Genomic DNA, 27,439 nt, shown 5'->3' with positions numbered 1-27,439 from the left:
CAAAACGGTTTCCTGTAAATATGATTCTTGAACATTACTTTTATCTGTTCCATATTAAGTCTGTATGGAGAATTACTGGAGTGTATCCCATGGCACACATGGTCTATGATAGGACCTCTATCTGTGATACCTCTGAAACTCTGAATAGCCCAATGCCATTCAGGAAATGAGAAAGGAATTTGGTTTGCAGTTGCAACCTTCACTATTTTTTCTATTCCTCTAGGAAAGCAGAGACCAGCATGGATATTTAACATGAGAGGAAATACCAAAGTAGCAGCTCTAAATCCAAAAAAACTTATCCTCAGACAACAAATTATTTTGATACAGAAAAGTACAAATTTGACATTACAATGAAACTTGCCCCAACTGTTTCTGGAGAATGCTGGTGGGAAATGGAGGCCAGGGAGCAAATTTGGAAAATCAGGTTGAGGAAAGTGCTCCAGACCATTGCTGGAGTACAACCAAATTTTCTGAGCTGTCAAGTGGTAAATAGTTAATTGTACAGGAGGGAAGAATAGGCAGCAAAATGCTCCTAGGTGCAGAAGAGGATATTGCTGGATGAATACTGTGCACTCCACCCTGAGGCACTCATGGACTGAGGGAGGCCTCACCTACAGACCAGCATGGATGCTTGACTTGCTGCTGCAAGAACATTGCTTTGAGTTTGATGTTCATGTGAGAATTATACCTCTAATACAACAAAAATGGCCTCATTTGCCACTATCCAAAAAGAGATTTGGCTTCATTTGGTGACAATGTCCTGCCAGAAGCCCAGAGGGGCAGTGGACAGAAGTGAAATTGGATGGTGAGTGTCCAGAGAAATCAATGACTGTTAGAACCAGGCAACTTTGCCAGTAGAAGAAGCACAACAGCCACAAAGAGCTGTTACCAGCCTTTATTCCCCTGGAAGTAAATTGAGCAGCAATTCACAGGAGAAAAACATGCTGGTGTGTTAAGGCTGCAGACCCAGCTTTGCTCTGTGCCAGCCTGCGTGAGCCACGGTTCTCCTCCACATCCCCATCCCTAGGACAGAAACCAGTGGATCAGCAAAAGCAGGATGATGCTCCCACTCAGGTTAAGCCTCTGTGCTGACACTCCAGCCAGCCACAGAGGGGGCAGGTTTCCTACTTTGGAGATGCTTTGCATGAGATGAACTCCACGAGCACCAAACTGCCCAGTGGCACAGCCCAGTGGCACAGCAGGACTGGGCAGGCAGACACGTGTGACAGGGCAGGGGAGTTGAGCAGAAAGGAACATGTTTTCTACAGGCTCTCTCCAGACTTAAATGGCATTTCTGCAAGTGATGCTAAACGACACCACCCTCCCTCCACCCCACACTCCCAGTTGCCTACTTACATTAGCATTTGCCAGCTGTCAAGCTCTTGCTCAGTTCCAGTGAAATCTCCTCGATTTTCTCCTCTCTCAGTGATTATGTTGAACTGCTGGGATCAGATCCTGGTGGCACTGGACTTGCCAAATAATCCTCTGCTGCATTTTTATATCTTTCTACCCTCTTCTCCTTATTAATGTGAGCCAATACAGAGCCCAGCACAGACACGATGTTCTCCAGCAGGACACAGGAATGACTACCAGCTTCCTCAGAATTGTCTCCTAATGGAGAGCTGAGGTTCTTTACAGCAGAAACAGCTCTCAGACACACTGAGAGCTCACATAGCTTACCCAAGAGATCCTACAGACATCACATCTTCAAGAGTTGTCTAAAGCCACCTCCTTCTGAATGGTCAGGCTGGCTCTGATCACCAGTCCCTCTAGCCCAGCACCCTGTCTCGAAGACCAAATAGTTGTGTATGTCTGGAGAAAAGCTTAGGAGCAGGATAAACTCGCAGTAATTGCCTGGGGTGCTTTGATGGGCCCCAGTAATCTGGGCTTAGAGAGTTTCTTCTGTCTCCTGGTGTGTAACAGCCCTTGCTGCATCTCTCTGCCATGAATTCATCTAATTGTTTCTTGCACCATTTAAGCACCATTTGGCCACCTCAGCCTCCCAGAGTAATGAGTGTCACAGTGGAACAACATGATGGGGGAAGGAACAGCTCACTGGTTTGTGCTGGTGAGGTCCCCAGCTGCAGCTGAGCTCACTCTTTTCTGCATAACCTCCGTGCACTCAGCCAAAGCGCCCCTTACCTTGCTGGTCTTCAAGCTCCAAAGCAAGCCCTTGTGGCCTCTCATATATTTACCAGGCCCAGCACAACTTCAGGGAAGAAAGATTTGTTAGATGCAAGAATGAGACCAGAACCCCAACTTGACTCCTATTAATGACTAAAAATTAGGCACGGTTCATGTTCTACTTTCTCCTGGACACCCCAGCTGCTGCATGTGGATAAAACATCTGGCTTACCTGAACATCTCTGAGGTACTTTGGGCATTTGGGTTGAGAAATGTTAGGGATAAAAAAGCAGGCATGTAGATGTGAGATGTACATAAGCTTGTAGACATCCCTCCATTCCACTCTCAGGTTCTTGAAAATCATTTTCTCCTAAAGCCCAATTTAGAAACTGCAGGAGAGACTTGATGTTTTTATGCAAATTCTCAAATATACAGAAGTGCTGAGCTGAACTGGGATTTGAAGGGAAGGCTTCTTTGCTATTTCACCTGCCATTTAAACACCAAGCAGGGATACACTGGCAGAGGTGGCCAGAAATAGATCCAAAACTTCAAACGTGTCAAAATTGAATTTTGAAGAATAGGGGATTGAGAGAGTGTCAGCCAGTGCAGCCTGGGTCTCAGAAATCTGAGCACCCACACAGAGCCTCAGAAAATCAGGTTTAGATAACAAACATGGCTGGTAAAGGCCTTAACCTTTGCTGGAGCTCAGATTCTCTGCCAAAAATTGTGGGCCAGATAAACTAATATTTTCTGATGAGAAATTGTTTTGCTGAAAGTTTCTGGCTATCCCTCCATATCACACAGCACCCAGACGTGCAATCACAGCCTTTGCCAGATAAAACATTCCTGCTCTCTGACACTCAGCCCAGGCCAAGCTGCAAAAGTTAATTTACTGCAAGTTACTGATAGTGTCACTGATGGTTTATCATTCCCAGGTTGGTATGCCTTTACATTGATTGAAACTGGTAACAGTTTGGATCTCATTTTTAATTGCACTTTGAGCCTGGCTACCTGGTTATTGTACAGGCAAAACTATAGGTGTGCAAATCAGGTCATAAACCATCACTCAGCCAGGTAATTGAGAGAACATCTAAAATGTCATGTGTGTTACTGCAACAAGCATCACTACTAATAATTGTGTACTCCCTCAAACAGATTTTTTAGCAAGTTGTGTTTAAAAACCAGATTGGAGTTCCGATATGTCCTGACAACAGAAGTATTTAACAGAGCTGCCCAGGCTCTAATGTCCCTCTTTTGCATCCTTTCAGGAACAGAAATAGATTCATCACTGTTGTGACATTAGAAAACGTGGAGATTGCAGAGACTACATGAAATAAATTGGGAATGGCAGAGTGAGTGCTTGAACTGACAATACAGGAACCACTGGGCCTGTCACACCATTGCTGGGAGAATCCACACAGCACCTTGTTAGCTGTGAGAGCTGGAATTAGAGCTGCAGCCTCACCTCCACATAGCCCAGCTCAGGCAAAATTAAGAAACTTCAGCCATGCCTCGATGGGTGATCTTACAGCCTTGCTGCCACCCAGCCTGCAGTGCATTTCAGCTGCCATTTAAATGTGTTTTCTCTGTAAAAGCCTCAAATGCTGCAGCATCAACATGTCAGAATGCCTTCTTGAACAGAATGACCTCCCAGCCAAAAAGCTCTTGACCTGACATTGGTCTTGATGCAATAATGGTGGAAAAAAAAAACATACAAGAGAAATGTTACACGTTACTAAAAATAAAATGTGTAAAAAGAATTACTTAATTTAAACAAGAAACGGAACAAATAGGCAACCTATTAATGTGTTTCTAATCTAGAGGTCAGGAAGGGAGTGACATTTCCAGACATTTTTTATCTGGGCTGTGGTACAAGGTGAACCAGAAGGAAGCACGACCTTGGCATTCAGCAGACACAGGCTGCAGATCCCGAGCACATTCTCCACTGTCAGCTCTAACCTGCCAACCCACCTTCTCTGCTGGAGAGGCTCTGAAGTTCACCCAGGAACACCATTCTCTGAATTTCTGTGGAGGATGATGGCCCATGACTGCAGGAGGCACAGACCCTCTGGACAAACCATTGCCAGCAAAAAGACCAGGTAAAACAACCAAGCAGCACGTGTGCAGTCTGACAATAAGAGAGTGGGAAGCGACCAGCAGAATTTCCAAGTAAATCACAGCAAACCAATTTGTCAAGATAATTAGCACATAGGCAAAGGGGAGCGGTAGATGTGATACATCTTGGCTCAGGAAGGCTTGTGACACCATCCCATTTAACTTTCACATGAGCAAAATGAGGACATGGAAGATAAGTGAAAATTTACCACAAAACTACACTCTCAAAATTATTATCTGCAGCTCAGTGTCAAGCACAGCCCTGTTCTGTAGCCCATGGTTTGCTGTCAAAACTGCAAATGCATGGCTAAAAGGGGTACCTCACTCAGGGTAACAGCATCACAGCTCAAGATGACCTCCCCAGATAGAAAAACTCACCCAACATCCCCATGGTGAAGGCCAATAAAACTACCTGTGGAACATCACAACCCAACAAGTAGGTGGAGGCTCCTTAAAGTCATTCCTTTTCTCCTTGGAAGATGAGGCAGTCCCTTTCCTTGTGAAACCTTCTGTGAGCCTGCCTTGAGAGATCCTCTCTGCAATTAAAACTAAGAGAGCTTTTCTAGTGACAGCTGGGTTTAATCTGTGCCTCGTTTCTAGATGGATGTTGCTGGGCTTTGCTCCTGGCCTTGTGCTGCTGGTTCCTGAGGGACCTGGGTGCCTACCCTCATCCCCAAACTTGGGCCACAAACCTTTTGCAAGTGAAACTAAGTCTACTAAAAATCAAAGCTCTTTCCCAAATTTGAACCCCACCCTTCAGTTCTTTCATTTTTGGTGAGTGCATATTTTTACCTTTTAGCATAATGGTGCCTTTAAAATACCATAAACGACATCTTGATAGATAAATAATTTAAAGAAAAGCAAATAGGTGCTTTATGAGAGTGCCCAGCTGCTCAGCCATCCAGCAGGGCCTGCAGACTGGGGATAGTGGAGGCCTGATTGCCCATTAAAGAGGCCCACATTCCACAAAGCCACAATCAAAACTCTCTGGAGAATCAAGCATTGTGCCCGTGTGTAATATGTCAGTTATTTGCCAGCAGGGGAAGCTCTGTAAGAAGTGAATGAGTTTTACTCTGTTCAGTGACATTGCTAATGACTCATGCAGGATTATGGGTAACAAACCTTTGAAATGAGAGGTTGAGTTGTACACTACATTATACATCTGAATTTCATGGTATATTAGTGACAGTGATTGCTAATACAATATGATGGGGAATTGCTAACATCAGAGAGAAGTTAATATGATGCACTGCAATTTCTCAGAAAGTCCCATACTTTTTCTAGTGTCACCCATAATCTGCTCATTATGGTTTGGCAAAGAGCAATCCCCCTCGTGGAGCGAGCGGCACCAGCGCCCTGACAGCTGCTCATAAATTTGAATGGAAGATACAGAATCCAAAATGTTCATGTTTCCATGGATCGTTACCCAGTTGTATCTCCCCTAAGAAGCAGGTGATTTTTTAACATCCTGCCACAGTTTGTTTCTGCTGATATTTTCTCTCTCCAGATAAATTTGATGCCAGCTTGTGTCTTAGAGCATTTTTTCCCCATTTTGTTGTATGAAAAGGGCTGATACAGTCTACACACACGTTAACTAAACACCAGGTAATGGAGCGTAGCTAAGAAGAATTAATATATTTACCCAAAAAAAAGTATTTCTAGACCATTAAAATTATAGTCAAATGTATCACATAAGGCATTAAAATTATAAATGCGACCACAAATTTATGTTTATAGACTCTGGCAAATCCCATGGCCACATGTCCCCTCAGTCACTCCTGTTGCAAACAGCATAAACCAATGTTTAAACTATTTATGTGTTAGTAACCTGGAATATTCTGTGGCTGTTTTACAAGGCCTGCAAATATCCATCTGACCTTCTCCAATTGTAGGAGATTTGGGTTTCCCTGTAGGAAGAGCCCATGAAGACAGAAGAGTCCCTTGAAGACCCAACCCCATACACCCATTAAGCAGAAGCACAAAGACCATCACCTTTCCAAGAAACTTGAAATGGGAGTCATTGCTAGGATAAGGAAGTTCATTGAAAACCACAGCCAAGCAGGAGCTGGATGGTAATGATGACGAGTAAATGGAAGAAGGTATCTCCCTCCAGCATTAAATTCAAGCCCTGACCTTTTCCAGTGTAATGACTAACTCAACCTTTACATAATAATGTGGGTGATATTTGGAGAGTATAACATATGTGTCATTTTAATTAATTGAACAGAAATAGATTCACAGAAGAAAAATGAATTAACCAATCAGCAATCACCTTTCTATCTATTTGATTTCAGAATAATTAGTTTATTCTCATAATCTCTTGACCCCTCTAGAAATCATAACCTTGCTGACCTCCTGGAGTATGGGAGCTCATTTGAATAGCACCATAATTGTTCTCTGGGTGCATTATCATCTAGTTTCAATGTTATTAAGGTAATCTTACCCCTTATTATTATCTCTCCCTGAAAGGCTGACCCAAACCCAGGGAAAGAGTCCAGGACTCAGCTCAGTAAAACCAGTGTACTTTGGACATCAGAATCCTTCCTCCTAGAAGGTGGGCTGGTTTTGTTAGCTGGAGGATCAGCAATAATTTTACCACTGTTGTCTGTGGACAGCAGTGTCCCAACATACTTCCTGATGTTGGCAGCTGCAGACTGTTACCAACTAGCAAATGCTTAAACAAAATCACAGTTTGTTCCAGAATGATAAAATGACCCTACAAAGTGAATTACACTGTGAAAAATAAATGTAAAACACAGTGTAGATGCACAAATGATTATTTCATTATCTGGCCAATGTAAGAACGACAGATACAAATTGTTCCAATCATAGAGTGATGAAAGAGTAATGAACAATGGGTTCTTGAATGAGCACAGGAACAAAATAATGAATTGCAGTTTAAATGAAATCAGGAGTCAATGGACTGGATCACAGACTGTCCTTCAGACATAGGAATTCTGCATTAGTGAAACAGTGTCATTTGGAAAAACGTCCTTTAAGAGAAGGAATCTAAATGGTTCAGAGAGAGACAAACATGATGAGCCTGGACACTGACTGGCTTTTAGCAAACTGAGCTGGAGCATCCCCATTCCTGATGCTTTGATAGGTGATCTACCACAAATTAGCAGCTTCCCCTACGCAAAGTTATCAAACCATTGTTACTTTTCCCTGTTTTAGCCTTGCTGTTCTTCTACTACTGAGTAACTTTGATGCAACATCTGATGAGATTTCCACACAGATTCTGGGCACAGAATGGAGACCGAGACACAAAAGCTTCTGGGAAAGGAAGTGTCAATTATGTAGAAAGAGCACATATGGCAAAAGCTCTACTGACTTTTTTGTTGGAAAACTCTGCAATAGATGGATTTATATTATTTTCTTTTGTTTCATACCAACAAACCAAGGATTTCTAATGTTATTGCCAAAGAAACCTGTCACATTTCATGTATCATAGCTATCCATCACACTGCACAGCTTTTTGTTAGCTCTGTACTGAAGCTATGTTTCAGTTGAGAGTGCAGGACATCTGACCATTTTATCTCTCTGTACAGAATTTCTTTACACTCTATGAAGATGCCTTGGAAGTGAGCAGAAGCTAGCTGGTGTCACAGGCAGGGCTCAAAGAGTCTCATAAAGCAGCCCCCCCTCCTGCTGCTCTGCTGCTGTGGCCAGGGCAGCACCTGCCCTCCTGCTCCTCACACAGTTCCAGGTACAAAAGAGAGGCAGCACTTGGAGCCTTGTGTGCCTCAGCAAAGGATTTGGTGCTCTGGGATGAGCATCCCCAAGGGAAAGGTCATCTTTCATCCCTTGGTGCTCAATAGCCTTGAGACATCTGAAAACTAGAATGTCCCAAATCCAGCAGGCAAGAGCACTTTCAAAAGCCACAGAGTGGTGGCAACAAAGGGAAAAGCAGGGGAAACCTGGTTTTGCTTGCTTCGTGGACAGAAATAAATATTTATTGGATAAAAAAAGCTGCAGGAGAGAGGTGGCATCTCTGCTGTGTAAGTGACTGAAAGGCCACCTGCTTCTACCCTATTTCAATGACATCTTCTGCAAAGGGTCTGTGCCCTGCAAGATCAGGGTAAATGTCACGTGCCTGCCACATGCATGTGAGCCAACATCCATCAACTCTGCCTGTGGCTGTGTGGGCAGCCTGTCCAGGCAGAGCCAGACCACAACTGGACATATCACTTACAGCCCCTTGCTCCCCCTCTAATCTATGTTCCAACAGATCCTGATGCTGAGCACATCAGACCCTCAGCAAACATCCCCACAACTCCATCAGGGCGCCCAGGAATGCTGAGATAGGGCAGGACAGCCAGCACATCTCACCACAGGCACCTACAGAGCCATGAGGCACATTTAACATACAGAGAGCAGGGATAAATACCTTCCTTCCTTGGGATTTTTCCTGGATATTCAAAACCATGCCTTGTTGACTCAGAGAGACAGAACTGTCCTCATCTGACAGCTGAATTTTACAAAACATGATGAGATTTGCAAACTCCAGAGTATTTTGGCTGCCACTGCAAGCCTGGTACACAGATAAATCTGTGCTGCAGTTTCATACATTGGGAAGGAGCACTGAGAATGGGCTGGGTTGTGTCTGAAGAGGTGCTCTAAGGCACAGGCATCTCCACCTGCCCCCATGCCAGGGACTTTTCCACTTACAGCTCTGTCCCTGACAAAACTTCAAAACAAGAATACCCCATCCCACTGGAGTTTGATAAACTCCCATTTGACAGAAACCCACACCACTGGGCCCAAAATTGAGCTGATCCAATGCATTAAGTTATCATGGGCTTGCTTTTAGATGACTTTGTGTCTCAGATTGTCTATATAACATGACATGAACTTTCGTGGCCTCCTCCAACCAACCTGATGTCAGAAGTTCATTCAGCCAAGTGAGATGGCACTCCAAACACCTGGTTCTAAAGAGACACCCAGCCATCAGCTTGGATCTGAAACCAAACTGAAAATGTTCCTGGAACAAGCAGGAGAGAGCCCTACTCCTGTCCAAAAGTCCAATTGCTGCCTGCAAAAATCCACAGCACCCTGCCCAGGTGTTTGGACAGGTGTCCCCTGCCCATGGCAGGAAGGTTGGAAGCAGGTGATCTTCAAGGTCCTTTCCAGACCAAACCCATTCTATGATTCTAGAATTCTATGACCTCTGCCTGGCACTAAGCAACATTCCTGCTGGGGCACTTGGGGATGCTTAAGGGACACCTGCATTCCCCAGCCCAGAGCCCACACCTCTGGTGCTGCTCAGGCCCAGGAGTAGAAGAAAGCTGATAAAAACTGTGTGTCTCACAGCCAGACACTCCATCTGCTCCACCAGCCCCCATGACTGGCCAAATTCTCCTCTCTCTGTGTGGTGCTTGCCAGCTCAAGAAACATCTCAACAGGCAGGAGCTGCTTGCCAAAGGTCTGCTTGCACCTCCTCACCCACCTCCAGCATTACAGATTTTGGAAATAACCAAAATGCCTGCTTGCCTTGCTAACAGGGAGTGCTGTACCAGGGGACTGCCAGGAGCAGCAAGGTGACAATACAGGTTACAAAACTGTACAGAAGGGAGGGGGTGAGCACCAGGAGCCAACCTCTTCATGAACACAATCCACTGCAGGAGAACAGCTGGAAAAGAGTTCACTGTGCATTATCCAGAAGAAAAACCTCTGGTGCACAGGGTGGAGAGCACAGCATTGCTGCTGCCAGCGATGCAGGGGGCAGGGATGCTGGCCATGGGGAGGTTTGCAGGCACCACACAGCTGTGCCTGGGCACTGCAGGGCTCTCTGGGGCTGCAGGGTTGCTGGGCTGTCTTTACTCAGCCTGCATCACTGCACAAGTAATGGATGCTCCTATTAAAACCCAGCCAGAACATTTGTCTCTGTAGCTGGCAGAGGATCCACACCTCAGTGACACGCTGCACTTCTCAGTGTTTGTTCTGAACACTCCACATGCTCAGTTCTGTGTTTTCAGACTCCGAGGCAGATGCACTGGATTGATTTCTAACGTAACTCCCATCATCACCTACACTTTGGAATGGTCTCTACATAAACACAAGGCACAGACTTTTTGGTGTTACACCACATCTCCCATGTATTTTTTGTAGTTGCAGAGCCCAGTGCAAAACTCATGCTGGCTCGATATTTGAGCTTCAATTACCCAATTGTGCATCAAAGGACTAGCCCATGGTCAGAAAGTGAGCACAGCTTCACTAAAGCCATCCCTGTTTACATTGCAATGACTTGCTTTTCAGTGTTACATTTGGTTTACTGTCTCGCTCAGACTTGGCCTGTTACCAAAAAAAAACCAAAATTTGCATGAGATTCAAAATTTTCATTAGAAAAAGATAAACATAAACGTGCACTGCTCCATGAAGGGTCCAGTATGGCCCTCATCATCTAAAGGGCTGTTAATACAGAACTTAGAGATGAGCACAGTGGTCTTTCAGTGACTGGCATTTCCTGACTCCTACACTTCTGTTTTTCCTTTCTCGTCATTACATTAACACTTTTGTGTTATGGAATATTTATGAGGCACACCACATGCTTAATGGATTTCCTCATTTATTTGCAGCTAGCCTGCATTAATACAAGACTCACAATATTCAATCTGAAATCCATCAAGGATTCCCAGGCTTAATATCACCACCACTTTTAATGAGAAAGGAAATCTGTAAATCCAACATGCAAAAGCAAAAATAAAGCCATGTGGGAGCAGCAAAAGCAGTGCAACTGCATCCTTCACTTTAAAAGCATCCAGAAGTAAACTTCTGTTAATTGAACCAGTTCTAAAGCCATGAATCACAAAGTAACTCCCTGCAGTGAATCGTATCCATAGTTCCCCAAAATGGCACATACCATAGTCCATTCCTCTCCCTGCTCCCCATCCTGCAACATGGGGATACATGAGCAAGGTGAGAGGTCAGGTGGATCAGAGCCGGCCTGGGGACCTGGTGGTACCCAAACCACTCATGTTTATGCACACTTGAGGGAGAAGGAGATCAGCTGAAGATCAGGCATCCATTATGGCACACATGTTTAGATGTCTCCTGCTGGACAGCAGCTGCCTGGCCTTGTGCTGTTGCACCATTAGATGCAGGTGAATATTCACCATTCTTCGATCTTTTCATGTCTCAGGGCACCAGCAAACTCTGAACATGTGTGTGGCAAAAGGAGTTGTGTCTCTGGGGCAACACAGACCTTCCTCAGCAAGGGAATGCTCTGCCTGATGTGATTGATCAGCTATTGCTGCCAGCTGATGTGATCTCAGAGTTCTCTGATGTTTGTGGTTACAGAAGTCATTTTTCCCTATCAACATTGCCCCGTTATTGTCTCCTACACACACACATGCACAAAAATTAACCCTGAGTATTAACAGAGGAGACAAACCTTACTATTAATGAAACCACTGCAACCCCAAATAAATCAGTCCAACTGCATGAAGTAACAGTAACATTTAGTGCCATTTAGCTGGGAGATATGCACTGAAAATAAATATGACAGTGTAAAACCAAACTGACACTTCAATGATTAAAAAAAAAATAAAACCAGTAGGTTGGTCTTTCCTGGAAGCTTTTAAGGCCAGACTTTCTTGGATATACATTAATGCAATGACCTGGTATGGTCAGCAGAACACCTCAAAATTTTCTGTTGGAGAATCTGAGCCTGTGTATTCACCCTCTGCTCATGGTGAGTGCCCCTGAGCTTGCGTCTGGAAAGGGACCACAGCATCAGCCCCTGTGTGCACCCACTTCTCCAGCTGCTTACAGAAAAGCCTCAGCACTGGTAAGAGCAAATTTGAACTCCTCATATTCTTTCTGTTGTCAGGCATACCCTGAGGAACCTCAGGATATGCCTAACTTCCAGCTACAGCTCCTTGCCTTTGAGTGTAATGGGGCAATCACACATCTAAAGTTAGATATCTCTTCCTCTCTTGGGAAAAACAGTCCTTAATACCTCAGAGTTTAAAGATGATCTGGCAATATTTCTGTTCACCATCACACAAAAGGCAGAAGTTGCAGATTAAGAGTGGAAGGCAATTTCCCCTTCTGTGCTCAGCAGCAAAGAAGAGTGCCGTAGGCTTTCCAACAGCCAATCCATTTGGTACTTCACTGACAAGGTTAAAACAGTCAAAAATTTATTGTGTCACTCTTGGATAGAGTTTTTTTCCCTTTATATGTAACTAATTTCTACTGAGATGTTGGTTAAGGAGAAAGCATTTGATAACCTGATTTGGCAACCAGTGACAGAGTCACCAGGAGGGAAACAGAAGAAATTCAAACATGGGCTAAATTGTTACTTGCCAAGCATTTGATTTCCAAGAAAATGAACACATTCAGCAAATAAAGGGGAATCTGACAGTGCAGGAAAAGAGCCTGAGGATAGCACATTGCTTCTGGGGTGCTCATGAGAGAAATGGAGACATCACAGGCTGGAGACAATCTACCCTGAGACAGCTTCACTCTCCTCTCTAAATCCTGGTCAGAAATGAGGTGCCATCCATTCCAAAAGCACATCCCAAACAACTCTAGCTCTGTACTCACCTGGCTGCCTTCAGGCTGTTTGGGCAGAGCAGCCACTGAGGAGGAGAAGGACCCAGCATCTGACTGAAGCCACACAGGAGCCTGAGATAAGTGCAGAGGAAACCTGATGTCTGAATCAGCACATGAAAAGAAGTGAGCAGAAATAAATAGATTAGTCTGGTCTACAGTGTTTCTGTTCAAAAAGAGGAAAAGCTACTGCAAACTTAGACTGCAGGTGGGAGGAAAAGCCCTTAGGAAAGCAGGGGAGCTCAGGATCACCACCCAGAATGGGCCCTGGTGCTCTGTAAAGAAAACATGCCAGGTTTTGAGAAAAGCAGCTCCAGAGGGAGGCATTTTGGCAGGCCAGGACGGGCTGTCCAGCAGCACATTGCGAGGAGTCCCCTGCCAGCACCACGCTGCCCTCACCCAGTGCTTGGCTCTGACCACGCTGCAGCATCTGCACAGCACAGATAATGCTCCCACTGAGCACTGCCAGCACTTTGAACCGAGGCTTAGGGCTGAACAAGCCACCACACACCCAGGAACCTGCAGGGAGCCAGCCCCAGGGTGGCAGGAACCTCCCCCTGCCCCTGGCTGTGCACAGCCCAGCCCAGCCCCTACCCAGGCTGGAAGCAGCACAAGTTTGTGCTGGAACCATTCAGCTTCTGGAGAAAACAGCATTCGAAATCTCTCCCAGACAGCTTCCTTATCCCCTCTGGGGAGGCCCAGCTCGCACGCCTGGGCACATCTTGCACATTCAGCCAACTTTTTGTCTTGCATGTCTTATTTTTTTCCAAAATCATCACTTTTGGAGCAAGGTTTATTTTTTCCCCCCCTTCCCCTCCAAAGATGGCATTGAAAATGGGTGGGCTCAAAGGTGAAAACATGGTCACTTGGTGTGAGCTTTGGAAAAAAAATAGCAGCCTGGGTAGAATTTGAAAACCCTGTCCCCGTTGGGGCTGCTTGTAGTAATTAGGTCATATTGGGACAATGCCCTGCCAAAATGTCATCCCCACACGTAACTTACCAGGGAAACAAGGTGCAGTGGTGGTGAGACAGGGAGGAAGGGGTAACAGAGGCCACTGGATGGGTACTGACCCCACAAAGAGTGCTTAAAATCCACCAGCAAGCACAGAGCAGGGGGTTGCCTCCTGCTAAAGGTGTATCCTGTGTACCAGCATCTGCAGGTGCTAGGACATCCAAGGGAGTGAGCTCAGCCCTGTGCACAGAAAAAAAAGGAAAAACAAGCCTCAGAAAGGCTCTAGGTTGGCACAGGTCCCAGGGCAAAATGAGACAGGGTTGGTGCTACCACCTCCCCAGGGGACTTGCAGCACAAAGATGCTCTGGGAAGGGGGAAGGCACATCAGGTGAGGGAAAGGTTGGGAAAGCCTGTGCAAGGGGAGACCCTGGCTCACCCCACACCTATTTGGGTTCACTGCTCTGGCTCACCATGGGTCTGTCAGGGACAGCACTGCTGCATCCCAGACATCATCCATCAGCTGCAGCGCAGCATCTCCAGGGCCCTCACATTGGGGAACACTGGCAGCTGCCTCCCAGATTGATGTTGCATGACTTAAGCACAAATTAAGTGTGGAGCAGAAAACCATATGCAGAACGAGCATTTGCAGCTCTGGCTTTGGGCTGGCCTTGGTTGAAATTCAGCAGATCGACAGCATCAGATTTTGTTGGTGTCTGAGACAGAAGCCCCCTGGCATTTTTAGATGACTTTGTGATAGTTATCTTCCCTTTCTACTATTTGCTTTACGCTCAGAAAAAAAAAATTATCTCAGGAGTCCTTTGAACATTAAAATTTATGCCATGCGTGCTACTTTCTTCAAATATTGTAAAATATTCGAAATGTAAGAACCTTGGCACAGTGCCCAGGATCCTGTCTTTTTGGATAAAAGTTTCAGATAACTGACACTTCCAATTACTGTTTCTCCCTGAAGAGGTCATCTCTGCTTTGGCTCCAGAGCAGAGCAGCAGAGGTACCGGAGGTCCCTGAATTTCACAAAAGGTTAAAGAATCTGCACGGGTGCTAATTAAAGCCAACGCACTCTGTGTCTGACCTAGTTCTGCCTTGCTTTCAGGAGGCTTTACCTGAGTATCTTTCAAACCACTTAAAAATTAAAATGGTTAATAATGCATCAGAGCCAAACGTTACCCAGGGGCTGGCTGCGTGGGGAAGCTCAGTTTAGCCTGTGGATGGTTGGCATGGTTGGTGGGGGTAGGGAGGACTGCCAGCCTGATTCCCTGCTTTTACCCCCACCCTGCACACCTTTATGCCACTTATTGATGTCCCAACCCTTTTTTGGATGATGTCTGTAAATGTTCACTATGGTGCTGGCCAAATCAGGAGGTAGAAGTGGGCTGAACTGTTCATCTGCTCCCCAGTGCATCCCTCTGCACAGTCAGGGTCTCCTGCTCACTCAGCTTCCCTGTGTGCATTCCTACAGCATCTGTATCATTGTCTTCTCCTAAGGTTTAATTTCCTAGGATAAACAGCAGGGCACTGCCGAGCTGAGGAACGCCAGCTTAGAAATTTTCCTTTCTGCTTCTGCACCTTGCGTTGACATTTCTTCAGGAAAGTTTCATTTTACCATGTTTTTTACTCGGCTGCCACTTAGTGGCAATGCAAAGTCATAGCTCGGGCAAACCCACAGCCTGCAAAACCATCTGGTATTCCAGTGACTCTTCCCAGGGCTGTAGGAATTACTTGCTCTGTCATTCACTTTTCACCCAACACCCTTTCCACAGGTTATGAGTAATGTTCCAGAATCCCATCTCACTGGAAAACGCATTAAAAATATCACAGCCATTACGAAGGTAGTGTCCACCTTGCAGTGCTTTTCATTCATAAAAGAAGGTTGGTCCAGCACAACCTGCAGGGGACTTCAGAGGTCAGGCTGGAGGTGCCCACATGGCCTTCAGCCCCTGGCAGGGCAGGCACAGCACTGCAGGTGAGAAAGGTCTGTCTTATGGGGGAGATTAACAGGAGTTTCTTGCTGGAAGACTAAACCTGAGCAAACCAAAGTGGGCCATTTCATAAACCCCAGCTCTGTCCTCATGGGGATTCCCAGCAAGAGGTGAGGACATGTCCAAGCTCCATCTTGCCTGCAGTGTTGTGGTTGCTCCTCTGAAGAAAAACAGCTGCATTTTCAAGTTTCTGCTGAAATGTCAACATTTCCTATGGAAACAGTGAAAATAAATCATGGCATTGTGACTTTACAGGGGGCAATAACAGCAACAGGCAATTATCACCCCAGGGCAGTATCTTAAAAAGCCAAGTGAGACTTTCAAAAGAGGAAACTAGAATGTTTTCTGTAGAGGCTCTGTGCTCAAAGTCCGGCATCCCTAAGATACACCAACTTTCATTTCCATAAGTTTCATTTCTCTCTCCATAATTGCACTGGAGATATCAAAAAGAACTTTTTTTTTTTTTTGGTATTCTCCATGGAGGTGAAAGAAAAGGAGCTGAAATTAGAGTGTATTGGAGCCTTCACATTGCAAATGCTTGAAGTTTCCCTTATTTTCTTTTCTTTTATAACCTGCATTGATTACTGTCAAGACAAATTTCTTGCTGAGAAATAGAGGTAAGTCCTTGTAACCAGCCCCTGAACTCAAAGTGACAGTCACGTTTTCTAATTAAAAAAAAAAAAAAGAAAGAAAGAAAGAAAGAAAAAAAGCCAAGATAAAAAAAAAAGAAAAGTAATATTCAAACCTCACCTAAGCCCTCAATTTCACCTCTCACTCTAATCACAATTGCTGCAGAGGTACATATTGCAAAGTCACCTGAAGGACTCTCCTGCACCTGGAAGCATCTCTTGTGCAGTAACACAGCACACGCCACAGCCCTGGCAGCAGGATAGGGTGGCAGTGGCTCCTGCCTTTCCCTCTCACATCAAGTGGATAAAGGACACCTCAGCTCCACTTCCTTGCAGTACCTGAACTCCTTTGGATCCCTTGTCACACCAGGACCAGATTGCAGCTCTGCTTTGCCCTGCATAACTTAAAATGTTATCCTGGGGAGAGGAGGAGAGCCTCCCCTGCCCATGCAGAGATGTTCTGGACCTTTAGGTCTTGCTCTCTGCATGATGAGGGGCCCCTCATCTTGCTCACAGGACCACAGCAGCACCCCATACAAAGTCAGAAATAGGCTGGAAGAAGGTATTTATTGTGCTGTGGATTTCTTTATTATGCATTTTAATGGTGCTTCAGATTAGTTCAGCTGTTGGCAGCAGTTGGCATCCCACCTGAACAGCTCTGGCTGCACTGGCATTACCAGGAAATGTTTACTTTTCATACCTCTGCACTTTAAGCCCTGCTGCAGGAATCCAGCTTTTCAAAGCCTGAGCCTGGCGAGGCACTTAGATCCCTTTTCATCCACTTTATCAATTGTCTCCTTAAGGAAACATTTTGCCAAAGTTGCAGATGATTAAAGGCTCGGGAGTACGTGCCAAGAGACAGCCAGGAGTGCCCTGCCATGGGACCATCCCGGGCAAATACACGGGACCCTGAGCAGGCTGTTGGCACTTCTGTTTGAGGGGAGATGGCACTGAGGGCACAGGGAGATCCTCGCTGTCAGCCCAGGGGAGCAGCTGTGCTGCTGCTGCCATGGTCAGCTCCCTTTGTCCCTCCCCAGAGGCAGCATTTTGCTCAGTGCACTTGAATATCCCCATTTCACCTGGCACTCAGCCCCAGCCCCATCCCACCCAGGGAACTGCAGCAAAAGTTGGCTCCAGAGTCCATTCCTCTCTGCCTTGTGGTATAGCACAGATCAACATCCAGCAGGGCAATCTGCTGATAAACAATGCACAAAAAAAAACCCTACCTCTTCACAGCTTCCATGACTTTGCTGGACTAATTTCCAACATATTTTACTCACTTTGAACCACGAGAAAGAATCAGATGGGGTGTATTGCCTGGTGCAGCCGGACACAGCTTCAAGCCAGATATATCTAAAAGGAAGCAGGGAAAATAACAGTTTTTCTAACAATTACATATAGCGTACTTGGCCTAGGAAGAGCCCTCTGACAGGCAGCTGCAGGAACAGGTAATATTTCGTTTGCTCCTTAGCAAGGAAGAGAGTAATAACATGGAATCAAGAAATATAAACACAGGGCAAAACCATATCACCTAAGTGGGGCAAAACACCAGAAAATTGTCTGTCAGGGCTCACTGCATTTAAGACAGAACTGGTTATTGGGAAGAGGGTGTTCTTGATCTAAAGTTGCTTTGCCTTTTTTGGGAAGATATTTCAAAACACCCCCTGGCCCTGGGGATTTTTCCTTGCCTGGGCACTGAGGGGCAGAATCACTGGGACATCCTGGGAATGCACTTGCAATGCCTGTTTCATGCTCCCAATGCATGTTCAAAGTTCACAGCACTTTGTAGGTTGGAGAGATTCCCCTGGCCAGCACCCCAGAGCAACAGGCTCAGCAGGACAGCACTTTTCCCTTTGAGATAATATATTAGGGAAAATGGGATAACTGCATTTTTGTTAAAAGAGCGGCGTTAAAATTCTGCTGTGCTAGCCTTGCCTTGCCCAGGGCAAGGAATTTTTTTGACAGGTGAATAAAATATCATTAGTTTCTCCACTGTCATCAATCATCAAAGTGAAGGCTGGGCGAGTAACCTCTCCAGACAGTCCTGGGGGCTGCATTAGCCCCTGGTTTCTAAAGAAGCAGAGAGGGGCCAAGCCAGGAGGCTCCCTTTATATCTAAATGCATGGGAGGCAGGCAGCTAAAACCTCTCCCCAACTTTGACGTTTTTCCCTAAGTGTTAGAAGCTGACAACAGCATAGAAATGGAGATTTCACGTTGTCACTCCAGCCTTGCCCAGCTATTTGTGGCCAGGTAGCCCAAGCTGGGCTGGATATTGTATCCAGGCATTGCTGAGAGCACAGCGTAAGTTAAGGAGAGAGAATGACAAATCTGAAGCTTTTGTCTAAAGGTCACACACTTGAAGCTTCTTTCGCATTTGTGTGAGTTAATTTACTTCTTAAAAAAAAGAAAAATCTTCACAACAAAGAAAAATGAACAGAAATCTGTCTCTGAGACTGCCATGGCCGTGAACTTCCAAAGCTATTGTGATTTCAATAGAAGAATAGGAGACACTGCCATCGAAAATGCCATTGATATTGTAACAGATCATTGCCTAAATAGACCATAACAGCCCCCATTTCAATGGTTACTGAGAAACGCATTAACCCCTTCCCGTCTGAGCGCCTGCACAATCTCTGCGTGACACATCAAAGGAGACACACCAGATAGTATGAATTTCACACCCTTTTTCTGCCCCTGTCAGCTCCTCTGAGCTTCCCTGTCCCTTTCCTTTTCCACACCGTATCAGAGCGAGCCGCGAGGGCAAATCCTTTTAAGCACAGGCAGAAAACCTGGGGTTAGTGCATTGTCTCATCCCCCCAGCCCCACTCCTCAAACCACCCAGGAGAAGGCAAAGCCTTCCCCAAAGGTCTGGGGCTCAAGGGCAGTTAAATGCCAAAAATTTGCAAAAAAAAGGATAAAGATATATATATATATATATATATATATATATATAAATACATATATATATTTATATTCACATTTTTATATATCTATATACATAGCTATATTTATATCTGTGTATATATATAGAGGGAGAGAGATATAGATAGCTATATCTATTTTATCTTTTAATTTCCAGTGACTAAGCCCCAAAAACTTCCAAATCTGAGACAGCTTTCAAGGAAAAATTAAAACCAAAACCAAACAAAACCAAAAACTAAACAACATCCCCCCAACCTCCCCCCCCACAAAAAAAAAAAAAAAAAAAACAGACAAAAAAACCAACCAACAACAAAAAACCCAGTAGTACTTTTTTTTAACTTCAATTCTTATTTTCCAGACCCAGTGGATGCTTATTAAGCTCCTGTTTGAGGTTACTCCTTTACCTTGTTCTTAAGCTCTTTGTCATGTTCTACCACTGGAACCCCCTGAAATATTAAGCTAAACATCTTTCAAAATGTGTTGTGCCTCACTGTCAGCTTGACTTAGAGATCCTGGGGAGACAAAGAATAAAAGTAGGTTTCTTTTAAATAAAAGACGATTTCCATAATGCTTCACATTAATTAAATTCAATCATTTAATTTTTTTTCTAACTGAATCTGGGGGCACATTTGCCATTGCTTAGCACAGGTGTTATGGCAGGTAACCAGTGCTGGCTGCAGAGCATCCTCCTGCCTTTCCTATGCCACACTGCTCCGGGTTTGTGACATTCTCTCATTATTTCTCAGGCACGCACATATAGATGTTACATACATATGTATGGATAAATATAAATACAAAATGCAAAACTCCCTACATTTCTTCTTATTCAATCATTCATCTTGAGTTTCTCCAGGCTGATTTTTTTTCTACCAAACACTACCCTGTTGTACTCCAGCTGTTTATTATTTCATTGACTTTAAAAGTTCTTTGCTACAGTTCTGCATTCTCTTCTACAGAGGAACATATTTCAGAAACACAAGTGGGCATGGATATCTGGCACCAAGCTCTGTTTCCCTGCTGGAAGCCCACAGCCCTGGCTCCAAGTCTCTGCTCAGCAATTTGCCACCCAAAAGCACCACGGGGCCACTGCCTGCTCAGATACAGGAACCTTCCCTGGACCTTCCAGCTGCCACCAGACAGCTTTGAACTGATAATTGCAAAAGGCAACTACGTTTTTTGGTAAGTTCTGCAGGCAGTGGAGGTCCTAGGGAGGACACTGACTGGGGATTCATTAATCCTAATGAAAGGACCAAGGGTTCTTTAATCCTGCACATCTCCCTCAGGGTCTCCTGGGGAGCTCCTTCTGGCAGCCCAGGATGTGGAGCCCCTGGCAAGACCCTGAGCACTTTCCCCAAAGGGTCTGCAATGGGATCAAAGCTCTTTGCAGCCACAAGCAGCTGGACTAGTGGCTTCTTAGGGAGGTAGCACGGGGTGATGAGGATGCTCTCAGTGCCTGATAAGGCAAATGCAGTGCAGGGGCAGGGCAGGGAAGGGTGCTCTTGGTGCATGGCTGAGTGCAGCCCCCATGCTGAAGCCACTTCATAAGGTCTGAGCAAGGTCAACAAGACACCAACTAGGACATTATTTCCTTCTTGCTTCTGGGGAGAGGTGGCTGTATTTTCATTTCAATGCCATTATTCATGAGCCTTAATTAATTTTACTTTTTCATAAAATTCAAAGGCAAATAGCCATCTTGCAAACAAAAAGGCAACAGATTCAGAGAGTTGCCACAAAATGACTTCTCTAACCCCCTGTCCTGTTTCATGGAGGCCTTGGGAGAACCCAGCACAATGAGAAGTAAAGCTGCACTTTGCAGGGCTTCAGTGGCAACTTCCTCCCCATATGTTTCTCAAGACACTCTGTTAATTTAGTTTGTCTATAATGAATTCTGTCATTATTCCAAACATCTATTCTCATGACCTACTCTTATAGCATATCACCACCAAGTATCTTTTTTTGGCTATACAATCTCCCTGGGGAACTGAAAATTGTCTCCGTCTGCAGCACAACTATGCTGGGGAGCAGCCTGGAAAACAGATCCGAGATTATTCCTTTCTGTGTCAGTCATTTAAGACTCTTTGTGTTAAAGTTGACATTTGTCTCGATGCTGTCTCAATAGGCCCTGCTGGCTGGGTTTCATTCAGTGCTCTGAGCCGGGGGGAGAACTTGCCTCTTGTTTTACTTTCAGGCCATTATTGTGCCAAAGCGTGAAGGGAGGGAGCTGAATAACCACAAACAGGTGAGGCAGGGAGAGGCTTTCTGTCTCTGCTCTCAGCTTGCAAGAGCTGAGCTCTTTGGATGCCTTTCAAAGCCAGGAGAAGCCAAAAGCAATAATCCCCACCATGGGAGCAGGCAGGAAGGAAGGGTATCTGGTGTTGGCCAGAGATGTCCCAGCGCAGGGGAAGTGCATTCCCACATGGTGACATCGCTGTGAGCCAGAGCAGCCTCTTCGGGGCCAGAAATGCAGAATTTGAACAATCTCCAAGCTCCACACCCACCCTGCTGCACCAGAATGGGGCAGCAAGGAAGGCTTTTTAGTCTGTGCATGTGAAACAGCTGCTAAAAATAAGGAGGCTCTTCCTTAGCCACTGCTGCCTCTGCCTGCCCGTCAGCAATCCGTAGGTGCCAGATGTAGGGATTTTGGCAAACCACAGCCATTTTGTCTCACTTCTACCCCCTACCCTTTGCTTCCATTGAGTCAGCCTTGCAAAAAGAGCAGTCATTTCTGCCTGACCTTCACATGGCTGCAGGCGGGCTGGCAGTAGGAGGGTGCCAATGGGAAGCGCAGGGAGGATCCTCCATGCAGGGATCCGATGTGGAGCTTTTGCCACTCCTAATCCTCCTTTCACCATACAGTGCTTCTATATTCATGTTTTCAGCACCAATCCAGGAGTGGAATTTTCCTGAGGCATCCCAAAAGTGCCCTCTCCAAACCATAAGCAGAGCCTCTCAGAAGTCCCAGAAACAGGCAAAGCTCATGCATGTTCTTGGAGGCAAACAGGATCAACTGTTATTCTCCCTGCTATTCCATCCGCCTTGGACTCCCAGTGACAGCTCCAGGATAAAGGTTTGGTTCATTCAGTCCCCCTGCCCATGAAGGCTCCCCAAGGTATGGCAAAGCACACAGCAAAGCACCCCCCCTTCGGAGAAGAACAGGCAGGCACCTGTAGGAACACTCCAGCAGTATCTGCATCCCTGCCCCAGACAGTTCCCTGGCTCCAGCCCAGCCCACGCGCGCTCACTTCAGGCTCCACATCCTGGGGAAATGTAAGATGTTCCGCCAGCAAGGCCTGTACAGAGAGAGAGGAAACAAGGGCGCGTTGTTTGGTAGCACCAGGCTTTAGCTCCCGCCATTGTGTGAGTTAATCAGAGGCATTACATGCGTGTCCTTGTGCGACTTCAGATGTCTCACCCCAAAAGCTCCAGTAACAAGGGATTAGGGGAGAGGCTGGGGAAGTCAAAAACTCTTCACTGGAAATTTGTTTCAAGATGTGTACAGCCTGCTTCTGAAAAGAGGTTGCATTGTTGGTGCATTACTTCACGAGCCCAAGACTGTGGGGGCTCAGGATCTGCTGCTGCCCTGCTCTCACCAAACAGCCCTGCAAAGATGAAAGCAGCTGGCAGAAATGTGGCACCCCAGCTGAACCCATGCCAGATTGAGGACAAAGCATCTGTGCACGTCATGTTCCCTCACGGTAAAAGTCCTGCTTTAATTCAGACACTTGCACAGGCGTGCAGGATCCCTCAGCACCACTGAGAACACCTTGTGTGATGGAAACAAGCCCATTTCCCATTAAACATCCAGGGGCCATGCTCCTGATGAGGGCATTGCAGAGCCTATCCCTGTCGAGGCTCAAAGGCATACACTTGCCCATGCCCCCCAAAATCCAAGTATTTCACGTAGCAGAATGAATATCCAGGGTTTCAGTGAAAAGGTAAATAATATTTTCAAAAAAGGGGAGAAAAATATCCACAAAAGCCCCTCACATCATGGTGATCCAACTTTCCTGTAGGAAAACTGTATGGGCAGATAACCCAGGATCCTCATTCAGCTCTTTCTCAGCACCTCTTGCCTTGTCTCTTCAGAGGCTCTGGGACAGAGTACTCCTGGCACCCCAAGCCCTGTGCATCCATCCCATGAGAGGGCACAGCAGAACACCAGCACTTCCAGCCAGGACCACCTTGTCACAAATACATGTGCTAGAAACAGAATTTCTCTTCCCAGGACCCAGTTTGGAGCAATGCTGGAAAGGAAAGGTTTCCCAGCCAACATTGGCTGGCAGAGCTGGTTTGTAATCAGGCAGGACAGATGGGAACACACAATGGCTTGAACCCAATCAAGAAAACATCCCAGGAATGCCTGTTAATGTGAACCTTTGGAGGGGTAAAATGGTCATTCAAATCAGAGCAGGATGATTGATTCCAATCTAAGAGAAAAGCACAAATCAAACTGACTCCTATCCAGGGGAAAAAACCCAGTTTGATCTGAAGTAAGGCTTGACAGCAAATGAATCCAATTTTTTTTTGGCTTCCAAGATAAAATAATATAAAGTGATTTGAATGCACAGGCATTGAGGAAAGCTGTGTTAGCAAGTCCCATCTAGGTATTTCACAAAACTAACACAGGGGCTACACTCAAAATGCCATGGGCTTTGCTTTCCTCCCATCCTTTGCTTCCCAGCTTTCCCAGTCAACCTCATTTATCCCTCAGAGTGTCATTGTGGCAGTAAATAAGCGTCATCTCTTTGAAAGAGCTTGGGCACTAGCTCCAGTTGGGCTCAAACCCTCCTCTTCTTAAAATCTCCCTCCAATACAGAATTATAATCTCATGTGTCAGTATGAATTTTGGTTTATAAAACAGGCATGCAACACATCTAGAAGAAAAATTGCACCTGTCAAATGCCCTGCCCCATGAAATAAACCTGTGCAATTTCACTTTTCACCTAGTAAATACCCAAGCACTCTCCAGAGCAGTCTATTCCAGTATTCAAATCTGTTTCCATTAATATTAGAAGCTAGGAGGGTTTGGGAGAAAAGGAAGGAATTGATTAAAAGCAGATGGTATTCATTATCTTGCTAATCACAATCCTACAACGTTTTTTACAAAGAAAAAACAGAAAGAAAAAGCAACATCAAGAAAAGGTCATGCTAGTACTTTTCAAATAAAACTTTAGAAAAATAACACTTCCAAGGATTTACTCCCCTCTCATGAGAAAATCAGCTTGTTTCATATCACAGCTCAGCCACGCTGGGAAAATGTCTTTGTGATACAGTCATCATTCTCACATTTTGTGCTGGGACTGCAAACTTTGCTGAACGTCTGAGAAAAAAACCTGTTAAAAGGAGCATTACCACGTGCACCATCCCACAACCTCCAGTGGCACTGCTGTACTTCCCAGCCTGTTCTTTCTTTTCCTCAAAGGGAAGTCACAAATAAGCAAAGAAAGCAAACAAAACAAAATAGAACTAAAACGAATAGGCAGTCTATTAGCCAGAACCAGCGCAGTGGGAAAACCAAGGATGGATTCTGTTTGAGCTGACTGGCTGGAGTTCACTCAGAACAATTTTCTTGGGAGGATTTTTGATCTTGGTATCTGATCCTGCTCCAAAAAAGTCAACGGAGATGTAGTTATTAACAATCCACAGCACTGCAAGAGCATGAGATGCCTACATCAAAAGCCTTGGCTCTTTTTCACTTTATAAAGTCACAAAATTCAAATGAGTCACACCCAGCCTTGCTTTAGGACAGCAGAGGAGGAGGTGATATTTCCAATATCCAAAATCCCAGTGGTATTTCCAACTGCAGGAACATAACTGTTAGCTTGTTCACCACCACTCTCTCCTTTGGCTTTTCAAAACCCACCAATCTGTCACAAAAACTACTCAGAAAGCATCTTAAACCAGCCCTGGAATGGTCCTGCTCACCTCTGGGTATCCAGGGCAGGGGATACTGGTCCCCATAAGGTAGTGGCATCTTGGGGTGGGTTCAGTGAAGACAGGAAAAATCCAGTTATGATATGCTCAGCCTCCTGGAATGAGAGCCACTAGGAAACCACCAGCAGTTGTCACTGACAATAGACTTTATTCTTATCCTATAATACTCTTTTTAAAATGGGAAGTGGTTTTACAACACACAGCCAAAATATTCCACAAGTACACATGGTGCTACGTAAGCCAAAAAAGCTATGCACTGGTGAGATTTTGTGGTCTTCAGGCTGAGATTCCTAAGCAGCTATTTATATGATAATTTATTTTTTAAACCACAATGACTCAAGGCTGCCCTGAATGGCAGCAGATTCATTGTTAACAGTCTTTCTGTACCATCTCACAAGGTACAAAATAGCTCAGAGACAACTGAATCCCAAATATGCCTCAACACCACCCTGCTCCCTGTCTGGGAATGTACAACATATCCATGATGATAGCTGGAAGAGAACCTTAGGTCAAGTCTATCTCCAGCTTCTCCTGCTGTCACTTATTTAGCCTCAAGTCTGTCCCTTTGCAAGGTAGGGGCCTTGCCTGCAACACATCCCATTCTCAAGACAAGGTGAAAATGTGTGAAATGAAAGGAGAGAAAGATAGATGTAGGTCTGTTTGCAGGCACACATACAAGAAAAACAAGGAGACCTGTGAAAGTTAAATTTAGGAAACCCAGTTTTCTGCAGCTTTTACCTGTGGGTTTTCTGAAAGCAACTGTAAACTCTGCTACAACCTTCTCCACCAAGGGTCCAGCTTGAGCCCTTCTCCACCATTCTGCTGCTTATTTTTATAAAATTTAGGAGAGCTTGATCTCTTTGGGCTAACAACCCACACATCAAATAAGGCCAGAATCAGGAAATTGAGCTATAAGTATTCCTTTTTAAATCTAAGCATTGTTTTCTTATGAAAACAAATGAAAACACCAAGTGATGAGGAAACATCACACTGTATCTTCATGGAGTTATAGCTGATCTCTGGATCCTATGTGCATGCAGAGCTGCTGTACCTACCATCAGTAGAGTGTAGAAGTCCGTCCTTGTTGCAGTGAAGAGCACCAGGGTTATAATGTGGCATCCCCAAAAGGGTAATAATTATTATTGACTCCGTAATTCTCAGAAAGCTGATCAATCACTATGATTCTATACTTATCAAGAAACCCATCACCCTTACAGACAGTCACGGTACAGGTGGATCCAATTGGTCCTTGAATCCAAACGCCATCACCATTGGCCAATTAAGAAACCACCCTTTGGTAAACAAATCTCCATAACACATTCCACATGTTCACAACAGCAGGTGCAGCAAGTGAAGATAAGGATTGTTTCTCATTCTTTTCTCTGATCTTCTCCCAGCCCTCCCCAGGACAATGCCTGGGAAAGTCTGTGCCTGCTCCCTGTGGCCAGAGAGCTGCTGCCACACACCAGGAGCTGGGCACCAGGCAGGTGTTTGGCCCTCACTGGGAAGTGTGGGCTTTGGAAAGCAGGAGACACCCACACCTTTCCAGACCTGTGAGTCGCTGCTCACACCAAGGCCCAGTTGTATTTAATGCTAATAAAATGCAGCATTGCATTCAATGCCCATTTTTCAGGCCTAAGCTCTAAGCACTCCCACTGGAAATAAACCCAGAGCACAGCTGGGGCAGCAGGAGAATCACTGAGGAGAAAATACACTACAACAGCCTCTCCTCAAGGAGCTTGGCAATACTCAGAGCTGTCTTTTCCAACATCCCTGTGTTCCAAGAATCTGGTCTCCAGCTCAGAGGGTTAAACCCAACTGTGCCTGCACCAGGGCACTGCAGGTGAGAGCTCAGCATTCCCCCAAGCTTCACATTGCCCGTTGTCTTGCCTGCAAGCCCAATAATCAACCCTGCAGTATTTGCAAGAGGGAAGCTGGAAAGCGTGTATTTCTGGTTAGCAGTTACTAAATAAAAATATCTCAGATAAAAGAGAGAAGCACTGCACTAACACTGACCCTCTGAAGGATAAACAGCAGCCTGGGGTCCTCGGGGGCTCTAAGTTATCTGGTTAAATAAACAGCCCCACCCCAAGAACAAAGCGGGGTGCGCGGTGACCGCCCGGCGCTGAGCTCAGCCTGACACCCCGCCAAGAGAGACCACCACACCCAGGAGAGGCAAAACCCTCCAGGAAACATGATTCTCCTTCACTTCA

This window comes from Taeniopygia guttata, chromosome 4A (genome assembly GCF_048771995.1).
Source record: "Taeniopygia guttata chromosome 4A, bTaeGut7.mat, whole genome shotgun sequence".
Lineage (NCBI taxonomy): Eukaryota > Metazoa > Chordata > Aves > Passeriformes > Estrildidae > Taeniopygia > Taeniopygia guttata.
The sequence above is the reverse complement of the archived record's forward strand: the minus strand, read 5'-3'. Positions refer to the sequence as shown.